The sequence below is a fragment of the Hyperoodon ampullatus genome, assembly GCF_949752795.1.
Source record: "Hyperoodon ampullatus genome assembly, chromosome: 4".
NCBI lineage: Eukaryota > Metazoa > Chordata > Mammalia > Artiodactyla > Ziphiidae > Hyperoodon > Hyperoodon ampullatus.
This window is the reverse complement of record NC_136917.1, coordinates 121,140,708-121,153,442: the sequence shown is the minus strand read 5'-3', so window position 1 is coordinate 121,153,442 and position 12,735 is coordinate 121,140,708. Positions and strand designations below refer to the sequence as shown.

The following is a 12,735-nucleotide window of genomic DNA, read 5'->3' as shown; positions in this document are numbered from 1 at the left end:
GTCAATAAAGTAAATTTCATCACTCACTTGGAATGGCTCCGTCTTCATCCTGGCAGTGTTTTGCCTTCCAGAAGAGCAGAACAATGCACCATAGTTTCCAAGTGCCTTTCATTTGTCACTGGGACCTTTGCTATTTGGATCATACTTCCTCCTTGCCAGACCTTAGCAAATATAATATCTTGGTCCAGATAATTATCTCTGTAATGGAGGTAATTGCAATGGTAAGCATCTTTAACCCAAATTCCCATGTTTTTTCAGTGCTTTATTTTAGGCTGACCCATACTATCGAAAAGTGTTCCAGTGACGGCTAAAGCTAGAGAGGGACAAGGTATTAACCAAAAACTTATTAAAACCAACAACCAATGTTTGTATAAAGCTTTAAAGTTTACCAAGTTTCAATCCAGGGAGGTAACTAGGGCAGGTCTCATTATTCCCATTTTATAGATGAGGAAATGAGGTTCATTCAGATCTTTTTACTTCAAATTCCATGCTAGAGCTACAATACCACAATATCACAATACTACAATTCCTGGGCGCTTCACTATTATTGTTATTATTACTCTTACCATTCAAAACCAGAGGGCATTTGCTTGAACTTCCCCCCACATGAGCAGTCAGAAATATCAGAATTGGGATCATCAACCAAATTTTACTTAAAATAATTTACTTATTATTTTCCAGACATGCTTTGGACAAGCTATTTTAAACACAATTGCACATCAGTAAAAGTCCACAGGAACAATGGTCCCTCCACAGGCTTCTAATGGAGAAAGTGAATTCAGAACAGACCTTGTTACGGTGTCAAAATGAAACAATGCCTGGGCAAGTTCCATTACCATTCCACAAACAAAACTAAGGAAACGGGAGAAGAAAGGAGAAAAGTAAAGTATATTTATGTCCTGCAGGGCTCTAGCTCTGGCAGGAAATTCTGAGTGAGAGCTCTTGTAGGTGCCCTACTGCTTGACCCTGGGATTGTGGGACCTTTGCATGGCCATCTCCAATCAAGTGTGTGGTTGGCTCCTTCCATAGGCTCCAGAGGCTGAAGGGGCCTGAGCCTCACTCAGCTTTTCCATATCTCCCCAAACCTGGCCACTGCATATGTAGGGGAGCTTCCCTTCTTGGTCCTACGAGCCTTGTAGACTTCCAGTTCACAGCAGGAAGAACTGCTTCTCTCCCCTCACCCTTTACATCACTTCTACATAGATCATTCACTGATCCCTGTCTTAGTAAGTCTTTAAATAAGTGCTTATTACCTATTGACTGGGAACAGACAACTTGAAGAGACATGCTATGTGCCAGACACACAACAACAGTCTCAAACTTCATTACATAAGAATCCCTTGGAATGCCCATTTAAAATGCAGATTTCTGGATCCTACCTCTGGAGATGCTTATATGGTAGGTTTGGGATTCAGCCCAAGATCTGGATTGCAATCAAATACTCCAGATGATTGTGATGTAGGGGATCCAGGGTCACTTCGAGATATACCATAGTAAGTGCTAAAGAACTGAATAAAAGAGTGAATGAATGAATGATAATATCATGAATGAGAATCAATGGTTGAACTGTGTTTCCCTCATTTGCCTTGCCATGAGGATCATTGGTACACATTAAAAATAATGATTACTGGGACTTCCCTGGTGGCGCAGTGGTTGAGAATCCGCCTGCCAATGCAGGGGACACAGGTTCGAGCCCTGGTCCAGGAAGATCCCACATGCCACGGAGCAACAAAGCCTGTGTGCCACAACTACTGAGCCTGTGCTCTAGAGCCCATGAGCCACAACTACTGAGCCCTCATGCCACAACTACTGAAGCCCGCGTGCCTAGAGCCCGTGCTCTGCAACAAGAGAAGCCACCACAATGAGAAGCCTGCGTACCACAACAAAAAGTAGCCCCTGTTTGCCGCAACTAAAGAAAGCCTGCGCACAGCAACGAAGACCCAACACAGCCAAAAATAAGTAAATAAATAAATAAATTTATAAACTAATAATAATAATAATAATAATGATTACTAAGCCTGCCCAGACATAGTAATCATAGTCCCCAGGGAAAGAATCTGGGAATCTATATTCTTAAATAAGTGCCCCAAATGAGTCTTATGAAGAGGCACCTTTGAGGAATACTACCATATAGGCTGTGGTCTCTGTAGTTCCCACAACACTCATTTCCTGTTCTTTGAAGCAGTAACTTGGAGTGACCACTTTCAAGCAAGTACCTGAAGTTCTTACTATCTTGGTAAAACTGCTCCTTCACTTGCCATTTTAGAAAAAATCAGACCCTTCAGCCATACCCCATATGCTCCTTCCAGTAAATACTCTACAGCTATGGATCCAAATGGGTTTCAATATAATCTGGCGAGATTTCAAAATATTTAATAATCAGTACTGTCTGGGCACCAACTAATCCAAGTGCACAAAGAGTATATATAGTAATATAAGCAACCAATGTTTACTGTCTAGATATTAGTCCCTAGTGTAAGACTTTAAATGATAGTTTTTTTTTTTTTAATTGAAGTGTAGTTGATTTACAATGTTGTGCTAGTTTCAGGTGTACAGCAAAGTGATTCAGTTATATATATTTCAGATTCTTTTCCCTTATAGGTTATTACAAAATATTGAGTATAGTTCCCTGTGCTATACAGTAGGTCCTTGGTGGTTATCTATTTTGTATATGGTAGTGTGTATATGTTACTCCCAAATTCCTAATTTATCCCTCTCCCCCTTAAATGATAGTTTTTTAATTGTGTAAGCTTAATAAAGCTTGGGAAAACTGATGTATTTTCAAGAATCCCTTCTAATTTATCTCTTGCACCCCTTTATAGAAGGCCTGAGTTTGGTAAATATATTGAAGGTAATGCCTGGTAATTTTGCTCAGGTTTGTTTAATACATCTTTCCCTGTTTAATTTGTTGCATGCTCCATGCCCTGACATCTTATTCCTTACCAGACCAGAAGTTTTATAATGTGCAAGCCTATTGTGCCCAGGGAAAAATGTTGAACTTTTGCCTTTGTAATAAGATATGCTCCAATGACCAACTTTAGCAATTTAATATAGTTGAATAATAACTGAATGGGACACTTTGTCACTCAGTCATTATTCAAGCTCCTACTGGGGGTGGAGAGAGGAGTTGCTGAAGGCCAGATTATTCCCAAGGGAGCTCAGCCACACAAATCATCGCTGAGAGAATCTTTTTAAAAACAATGTTACAAAAAATCAAAAATTCCAGGAAATACAAGTCAAACTATAGATTTGCAAGATGCTTATAAGAGCTCAAGTTCAATTTTACAAAATGGCATAGTGTTTAGTATTCATCTAAGATAGTTTTGTACATGGAAGGTATGTTGGAAGGATAAAGCAATCACCTGGATAATTCAATCTAAGAAGTGCTTTGTAGGTGGACATGATCCAGATAGATGAGATCATTTCCACACGGTCCAGAGGTATGTGAAAATTCCCCTTCACCCTACATTGCATGTTACCTCTGATTCTGAAGATATTCCAGTATTCATTACAAGCTTCAAGCACCTGTATCTTGCTCTGATGTGTACAAAGACATTTCTGCTGAAAATTTCAAGGTCTCTTATTTTCATGCAAAACTTGAAGAAGCCAAAGTTTTTGTTTATTCATTTTAGTCTGAGTTGTTCTGTTTTGCTTTTTGAGATGTACTGTAAAGCCAATTTTTCTCTTTTCTGTATCTAGGACCAGGGCTTCATTTGCCAGTGAAGAAGATACCACATGCAGACTTCTAATTTATGTACTTAGCGTATATAATGTGTTCTAGAGTCTCATGAAAGTTAATCAAGGGAAAACCCAGATAGCCTGGCAGCCTTAGGGAACTAGGGTGTGGTCATTCGGGGAAGGCTGCCTCTTCCTCTGGAAAGACACCTGGTTGGGATTAGGCTGGGCCAAGGCTGTCCGGTCAGTGACAGCTGCCTCAGTGTCAGGATAGGAGGCTTTCAGAGAAGATGTGGCTCTCTTCCAGAACATCTGAGCCCTGATTCCTGCAATGCCACAGTCCTCATTTTTACTCCATGTGTGGATATCACTACCAAAGAGGTCACAGTAGCTCCCTGACCTCATATCTCTACCACAAGAAAGGCCCTCACCTGTTGCCTAGACCAGGGACCTTTTCCTTTCCAGGCATTCTCAGAAGACTCAGGAGAGTTGCAGAAGTTCTGGCAAGAGTTCTGGAAGGTGTAGGAAGCCCTGAGAGACATGTGTCCCATCAACAGAGGGTCGGAGATCTCATGGAAGTGGCTCCTCATCATTCATGTCCTCTCATACCCCTACCCTACTTCATGCCAATCCCTCGGGTTTTCATAAAGCAGGTTGAGGGACTGGCCACAGGTCAAGAAAAAACCCCAGATCTGGGACTGATAAGTTAATTAAGGGACCTCAAAGGATTTTTACAATTGTTGATAACCTCTGACAGTCATACCTACTTATTGTTAACAAAAAATGTTTATCCTTTCTGAGATGTCATGGATAGAAAGGCTTATAGGCAGGGTAAGTGTTCAGTGCAGTAGATGTATTTTCTTGATAGTAGACCTAGCCCAGTGATTACTCCCTAAAAGTCATCATAGACAGCACTCTCACACGGATACAGATAGAAGTTGAAAGACACATTTCCTAAAGTACTGATTGTCTCATATCAAGACTCTGGTTAGATGCCCCATGGTAGGAACCTTTCTCCACGTTTTGTGAATGGACAGAGAAAATCCTAGTCTTTGCCTCAGATTTCAGCTTAGGAGACAGCACTGCTTATATGGAAAGATTCAGTGGCTCTGGCCCAAAGAATATTCAGCTTTTGCTCCAATAGAACCAGGATCCTCTTTTCAATGTCCACCACAAACTGGGTGTCAGAGAAAACAGATTGATTGCCCCATAGTGGAGCTGCCAAGAGGAACTCTAAGCCAGACTTTGGTAAATGGAAGCTCCCATTAGCACCACAAGCCCCTGGGGAAGCATCTAGACTGATCTTGGTTATTGTCTTCATGGCCTTACCTGACTCCTCAAATTCCCTCTTTTGAGCCTAATCTGAGGACCACACCTGTAAAATCAACACCAGCCTAACATCCTCATTCTGACCCCCATTCTTGCCATTCCAATGGCCACACTCAGCCTCTGTTCCTGATTTTATCCACCCAAACAAGCCTTAGTCTAACCGGCCTTAGCTGATTATTCAAGCTGAACACATGTCTGCTAGCCCAACGCAGGCCCAGGCCCATCAGGAAGGCGAACCTCATCCTAGGCCCTCGTTCTGGCTTAGTGCCTCTGATGTCTGTTGCACAACTGGGCACCACAAGGAGCACATGACTGCCATCCACAAAGACAAAGATGGAAACTATGAGCCATCCACTTGGCAACTATGCTGGCATCCTCCTCCATTCATGCTGCCAAGCCCTGACCAGAAAGATCTTGGACTGCTTATTGCCCAATGCACTCAGTCCAGACTCAGGGTGGCTCAGGTCATGGCTGGTAGAACCGGCTATAATGACACTTATACTCGCAAGAAAAGGACAGAGGAGGGGACCCAGACTCCATATCAGTTTATGCCCACCAGATTCAAGCTAAAGAGAAATCTAGAAATCTTCATGAAACTAAACAGGAAAGATTTATTATTATTGTTATTGTTGTTATTGTTATTATTTAGAAAATGACCCAAAATAAACATATTCTACCTTTAAAATTTTTAAATTTGATTTCCATAGGAAAAACTGAATGCATTTTCTGTCCACAGAAAGCATGTATGGTCTTTTTCCAGGAATAAGGGAAGCAGGGAAATAGGTGAAGAAAAGTAAGTAAATGATTAGGGTATAAGCTATAATGTAGGGAAGAGCTATGTCATTGTTGCCTACAGAGTACTAATCCTATGTCCCAAGTGATTTTGAAAGCACTCTAAAGAAACCAGGAAGAAAATTAAGTACTTGCCTATACATTTATCTCATTTTATCCCCTCCCCAATTCTTTCAAGTGAAGATTTATTTCCCCCACCTTGCAAATAAGGAAACTGAGGCAGCCTCAAAGAAGCTAAAGGACTGTTCAAGGTTACAAAGCTACAAAATGGTTGAGATGGGAGTTGAACCCAGTTCGTCATTAATTCAGACAACTATCTTCCCCCTGAAGCATATGCCAAAGAAGTTTACCAACATTCCAAGACAATGTCATCAGGGAGAGCACGGTCAAATTACTATTGAAGGAGTTCTTCCAGTCCGTTTCCCAAAACTAGTGTTGGAAGTGTTGGAAGGTGAGTTTGGTCATTGGTTCACTTTTAATAGATGATTTATTTTAAGCTGCCTGGCTTGATGATGCAACAAGCAGGGGAATAAGCTTGGTTTGAAGATAGATTTCTGATCTTCTGGGAAGTGCTTCTACTTCAATAAGCTTGGACTCACCAAGGAAATTCCTAAGGACGTTTAGTCACAACCTGCTGAGCTGCCAACGCTGTAAATATACACATGCCCATATGCACACATATGCATAGGAATAGATAAATTTGTAGTCATGGCAATGAATGCTGCTTTCATCAGGGACCAAGCCGTTGCAGTCAGCAGGGAGGAGACTGTTGGGGGGAAACTTTTCTTCTTCCAACTTGGGTCCAGTAGTTGGTGGCCTGTAAATTAACTGACGAGGCATAGGTTAACAGGAAAAGAGATGAGGTTTACTTAAGCCTACACACAGAACTACTCAGTAATAGGTAACTCACTCAACAGACTGGGATAAAAACTTTATATGCCAAATTAACAAAGGGGTAGTGATGGTGGTAGTTAGGGCTTCAGTAGGAAGATAGGGAAGGTTCTGTGGGACTTCTTGATGCTAATGGCTATGGGCAGTCTACCTCCATACAGGCACCTAAATACATTGGAAACACCCATGGTTGGGGGGAGGGAAGGAGGTTAATGTCAGCTGTATATTCTGAAAGCTATATTTGTGTCAGATAAAGGGACTTGAGATAAGATTTCTTCCTGTATCTTCTTTAGCTCAAATGTTTTTACTTTAAAATCAACTCTGGGGGTCTGAGCGGTTCCCCACATTTCCCTCACTGGAAACATCCCTAGAAATTAAAAAAAAAAAAAAAAAAGAGCCTAGGTTGATGGCTATGGGAAGAGATTTGGATTAGAAGTTGCAGGGAAAGAGGTACACAAAGGGAGAAGAAAACAAAGATGAATGGTTGGAGCAGTTTCTGAGTCCACAGGGCAGCCAGTCAAGAAGATTTCTAGACGTTGGATTTTGAAGCACCTTTAGTGAGGATGGTAGTGGCAGTGTTATAGCCATGGCTATTTCCTGGAGCAGAGCATGGAAGATGCAGGTGTTCCAGTGAATTTTCTGAGTGGTCCACACTGCTGTGGTGATAAATCCTTTGAAGTTATAGCACTTCAGCTTCAGCTCGCAGGGCTTTAGGAAAAAGGCAGCTTTAGTTCTCAGTGATGCCAAGTCAAGAGAGTGAGAGAAAAATTTAATTACCAACAAAACATGTAAGATAGCAGGTAGAATTCACAGAGATGAAAAGGTAGCTTTAAGACAATGAACGGGACTCAAATCTGGTAACATACAAGGGTAGGTTATTATTTTCCACTGAAACATACAATTTCTTTCTACAATCACCCCCATTTAAAAAAATATATTTTATTTATTTATTTTTGGCTGTGTTGGGTCTTCGTTCCTGTGCGTGGCTTTCTCTAGTTGCGGTGAGTGGGGGCTACTCTTCGTTGCGGTGCGCGGGCTCCTCATTGCGGTGGCTTCTCTTGTTGCAGAGCACGGGCTCCAGGCACACGGACTTCAGTAGTTGTGGCACGTGGGCTCAGTAGTTGTGGCTCACGGGCTCTAGAGCGCAGGCTCAGTAGTTGTGGCGCACGGGCTTAGTTGCTCCACGGCACGTGGGATCTTCCCGGACCAGGGCTTGAACCCATGTCCCCTGCATTGGCAGGCGATTCTTAACCACTGTGCCACCATGGAAGCCCCTACAATCACCCCCATTTTGAGCAAAGATTATCAAAGTAAGATTACTCTTGTTTACAAAATAAGTCTTGTCCCATTAAATTTGGCCTGATCATTTACATAAGTGCAGCAAGATTGGTAATTGGACTATATAGGCCTTTTAAAGTTTGCTTGGCTGGAACTTTTATAAGGAATCTCAGATTGGACTTTTAAATGCCTCTTGATGCTTGTAAGCCAAGCCATGAACTTATCAGACTTCATCTGCAGTATTTATAGATTTGGTGATTTCCTTTCTTCTTGAGGTTCGCAAAATATTCTAAAGTTCCTGGGCCTGCCAGAAAGTGACTTTCCCTACTCACCTATAAAGGCCGGGAAGCCTGTAAGCCAGGTACCAGGCCAGTTTTCCCAGAACGGTTTTGTAAACATTGGCTTCATAAAGCAATCTTAATTCCTGAAAACTGTTTGGTCATAGATGATTCTGTGCACATGAATCTCAAATATGACATTCCAGTGAAAGCCTTGGTGATATACCCAATTTTCTCAATTATGTCCTGTTACAAAGAGAACAGATTCTTATTGAACTTATGCAAGCAACTATATTGCAATGAGAATAAAAATATTCAATAAGAGTTTCTGAATTCTGGAGGGATCAATTAGGGAAAAAAGATAAATGTTTCTTTTCAGTTTGCAAAGATATAATCTTCTTAATTGTTGTGAGTTATACATAGCTTAGGAGAAAACAGAAAAGGGGTTCCTTATATTCAGAAAAACAAAACATCTAAGAACAAGCAATATTCCAAACAAATAAACAAAAAATCCATAAAAATTATAATCATTTTTTATTTGCTATTCAGTCCCACATAATAATTCTTGTTCCACTTGAAACTGGCTTAGCAGTTTTGTGAAGTCATCAGCTTCACCACTAGAATTCTGGAAATCCTCAGTGGTATGATCTCAAATTTATTTAAGCAATGCCATCAGAAGTCTGTACCCCAGAGTACCTTAGGTCATAGATCTTTCTGTGGTTCTCTGAGACATCCCTTTTGTTGAAGACAAAGTATTCCAGCTTGTAGCTGATTGCAAGAGCTTTTAGGAAAGCATCAGAATAACAGAATAACTATCTGTGAATGACAAAAAACTTAAAATGGCCACTGGTAAAGTTTGATGAGAATTCATTATAAAAAATAATGCAGTTGACAAATTTGGTTGTTTCTGTGACATATATTCTCTTAGGATAATAACTGAAATTATGACTGATAACATTCTATCAGGACATATCATAGACAATGAGGGCATTGACAAATTTCTAGGAACTTCATAGAATTTCTGAAGTACTTATATCAATAACATTTAGGCATACCAGTATAACCTAGGGAAGGTTAAGCACCTCTTCCCATTTGACAACGCTTCCGTGCGACTTAACTTATGACATAAACTTAATTAGTTAAACATCTCCCTTTTCACAAGGTGAGAGAACAAACCCTTTGAGATTTTCCAGAGACCCTGTGGAAAGTCTCAAAGTCAGTTCCAGGTCAAAAAGACTTCATTTAGAATTTGATTTTGGGAAGCTGTCCAAAATGTCAGCAGGTTTGAACATCTAATTAAATAGGATCACAGGTCAGTTTTTATTTAAGAAAAAGACTCGGTCTTCTTAAATAATCAAAATCATGGTTAAAGTACTGGAAATTATTCCAATAAGACACAGAATCTTTGCTTCCTAAGTAGATGACTTAAAAGGTAAAGAGAACCTTTTTACAACCTCTTATTAAGAAGAGACCAGTAATCTAAGAAACCTTGTCTTTTTAAGGGAGAGAAAACCAAACTCTAATTTTGCACCAATACATTATTGATATTAAAACAATATTGACATTATAAAACTTACAGTAAATCCATTCAGTCTTAGCCAGCCTGACCACATGAGCTAAGATTCTCTCTCTGTGTCCCACAACATCACCCTGCCCCCAACCTGTAAAACTTCCTTTATTTATTCATCTTTTTCTCTCTCTCTGTTTTTTTTGCGGTACGCGGGCCTCTCACCGTTGTGGCTTCTCCCGTTGCGGAGCACAGGCTCCGGACACGCAGGCCCAGCAGCCATGGCTCACAGGCCCAGCCGCTCCGTGGCACGTGGGATCCTCCCAGACCGGGGCACGAACCCGCGTCCCCTGCATCGGCAGGCGGACTCTCAACCACTGCACCACCAGGGAAGCCCCTTGTCTCTCTTTTTTTTTCTGGAACAATCTTTTTTTGTGTGTGTGTGATAACAGAGCAATTTTCATTCTAGCACCTGAAGCTATGCAAGGATATGCTTTATAAACTTCGTGGAACTGTTGTACGCATTCAATAAAGTGACAACTCACAATACCACTTAGTATCTTAAAATCAGGAACATACCTTTGAATTGTTTAAACACAAGCCACAGAATGAAAAACAAAATCAGAAGTCACCCACAGTTATACTAATTGTCAATTAAAAGTTTTACCACTTACTACTTGATATAGCAGTCAGTATCTAGTAGGGGATATCCGAAGTGATTTCAGATTCTCATCCTGTCATACTCTATTGGGAAGGTTTCTTGAGTAGCTATGCGACTGGCCAAAGGTGGGTACAACCAGGACCAGAACAGCATGTAAGGTTCTACCACAGTTTCTGTAGTTTTCACTTTTTTTTCCTTTGTCAGCCAAAAGTGAACAGTGAGAATTAAATACTTATCTTTACATATACACGAGGTATGCTGTGAGAGCATATTTGCTTACAAACATATAAAAATAGGGGCTTCCCTGGTGGCGCAGTGGTTGAGAGTCTGCCTGCCGATGTAAGGGACATGGGTTCGTGCCCCGGTCTGGGAGGATCCCGCATGCCGCAGAGCGGCTGGGCCCGTGAGCCATGGACGCTGAGCCTGTGCGTCCGGAGCCTGTGCTCCACAACGGGAGAGGCCACAACAGTGAGAGGCCCGCGTACCACAAAAAAGAAAAAAACTTGTTAACTAGTTTGATAAGAAAATAATGTATAAAAGTATATAGCAAAACGTTAATCATCTCTGACACTGGAAAGATCAATTCCATATTTTCTATTATAAACAGAAACAATTTTAGTTTTTTTGAATCCCTTACCCAGAAATACTTGAAAAGGAAGACAGACAGAAGTTATGTATTTTTACTCTCAACATGGCTGTGAAAAGAGTTAAATTAAAAAACCAAGAATACTAAAATGCCTAAGTCCAGAATGAGTCCAAATATTTGGCCACGTAGAATATTATCTTTAGGAATAATAGTAAAGGCTTTACATGCAGTTTTTAAACTATAAATACAATAGGCATTTTGGTATTTTGGTCACTGGAAAACAAAGGCTATAGCATCAGTAAAGGTCTGAGATGTCTCACTTTTGTGAATTCAATTCAGTGTATTTAAGGTTAACTAAAGTTGACATCAAAATTTTTAGAGATAGGCAAAAATTCACATTAAAAAAAAAACTCCCTATGTTTCTATTTAGAGTAACAGTAGGCGATATGATTCCAGAAGTTAAAAGTTATTTCACAACCTATGACTTCAGCTTGGCAAACAGCTTAGGTTCCAAAGCTGATTCATCCTTATTAAAAGTAAGCCCTTAAAAAAAGAATGTGTCTGTATATATAGATATCCATTTTAAAGGAATCAATCTTTGAAGCAGCCTTAGTGTTTCCTTTAAATCTGTCTTGAATGACCATTGGATTAGCTTCATGGAAAGGATTAGCCAGCTTCTTGGTCTAAGGCTACCACGGTGATCATTTATCTAAGGCTAGAAAGGTACCAGCGTGATGTAAACCGTAAGGAGAGAGGGAGAAGATGAGGGCTTTTCCTGGCAGTTTGTAGCTAAAATTCAAGGGATTCTTAGAAAATGACACAGTGGCAGCCTTTCTTGTCTTTTTCTTTCCGTGTTGGTTCTGGTGAAGGAGGACATTCCTGCTCTTGAAATTTCCTTATAACCCGGACAAGCTCATGAAAGCTTGATCTACATTCATCCTAATCTTTGCTGACGCCTTCACGTATGTTACCTTAAGTTGTCATGCTAACTGCTGTCCTTCTTCCTGCGTTACCTGTCTCTGATGATCCAGATCTGCTTTATTACCAATTAAAGTCATTGGAAACTCATCACGATCCTTTACTCTGAAAATCCGTCTTTGAAACTTATAGATTTCTTCAGAACTGCCTCTATCTGTGACTGAAAAGACCAACAGGAAACCCTCACCAGTTCTCATATACTGTTCTCTCATAGCTCCAAACTCCTCTTGTCCTGCTGTATCCAGAATATCTAGCCGGGCTGCCCGGTCATCTGTCACGCACTGCTTTGTGTAGGAATCCTCGACGGTTGGATCATAATCCGTTACAAAATAGGCCTGGATGAACTGGATGGTGAGCGCCGACTTGCCGCGCCGCCCCCACCGACCACCACGAGCTGGTACTTCTCTTGGCCGGAGCCGTCCCGCCAGCCCGCCGTGGCCATGTGGACGCCGCCGAGCCCAGCCCGGCCACGCCGAGCCGCCACCCGTCCTAGGCCCGGCTCCGGAGACTTGTGCGGCCGGCGGGCCGCGGGCGAGCAGCCGGGCGGGGGTCCCGGGCGCCGGGAGCTGCTGGAGGGCCCGTCCGGGCGGCAGCGCGGCACCTGGGCTGGCTGGGTCCCGACCGAGGCACGGAGAAGCGAGGTGACCTCAGCGGCGAGGGGCTGCAGCGGCCGGGGGGCGCACTCCAGCACACGTCTTCGCAGTGCCAATGCAACAATCTTTAAACAACTACTTTTGGACAGAATTACTCTTTTCTTTTT

General features: G+C 41.7%; 1 pseudogene across 1 annotated transcript; it reads right to left on the bottom strand.

Annotated features, from left to right (window-relative positions):
• Positions 1-11,804: 11,804 nt before the first annotated feature.
• On the bottom strand, positions 11,805-12,417 carry LOC307052459 (ras-related protein R-Ras2-like; annotated as a pseudogene). The gene has a single exon. The product of its transcript is annotated as a ras-related protein R-Ras2-like (transcript).
• Positions 12,418-12,735: the final 318 nt, after the last annotated feature.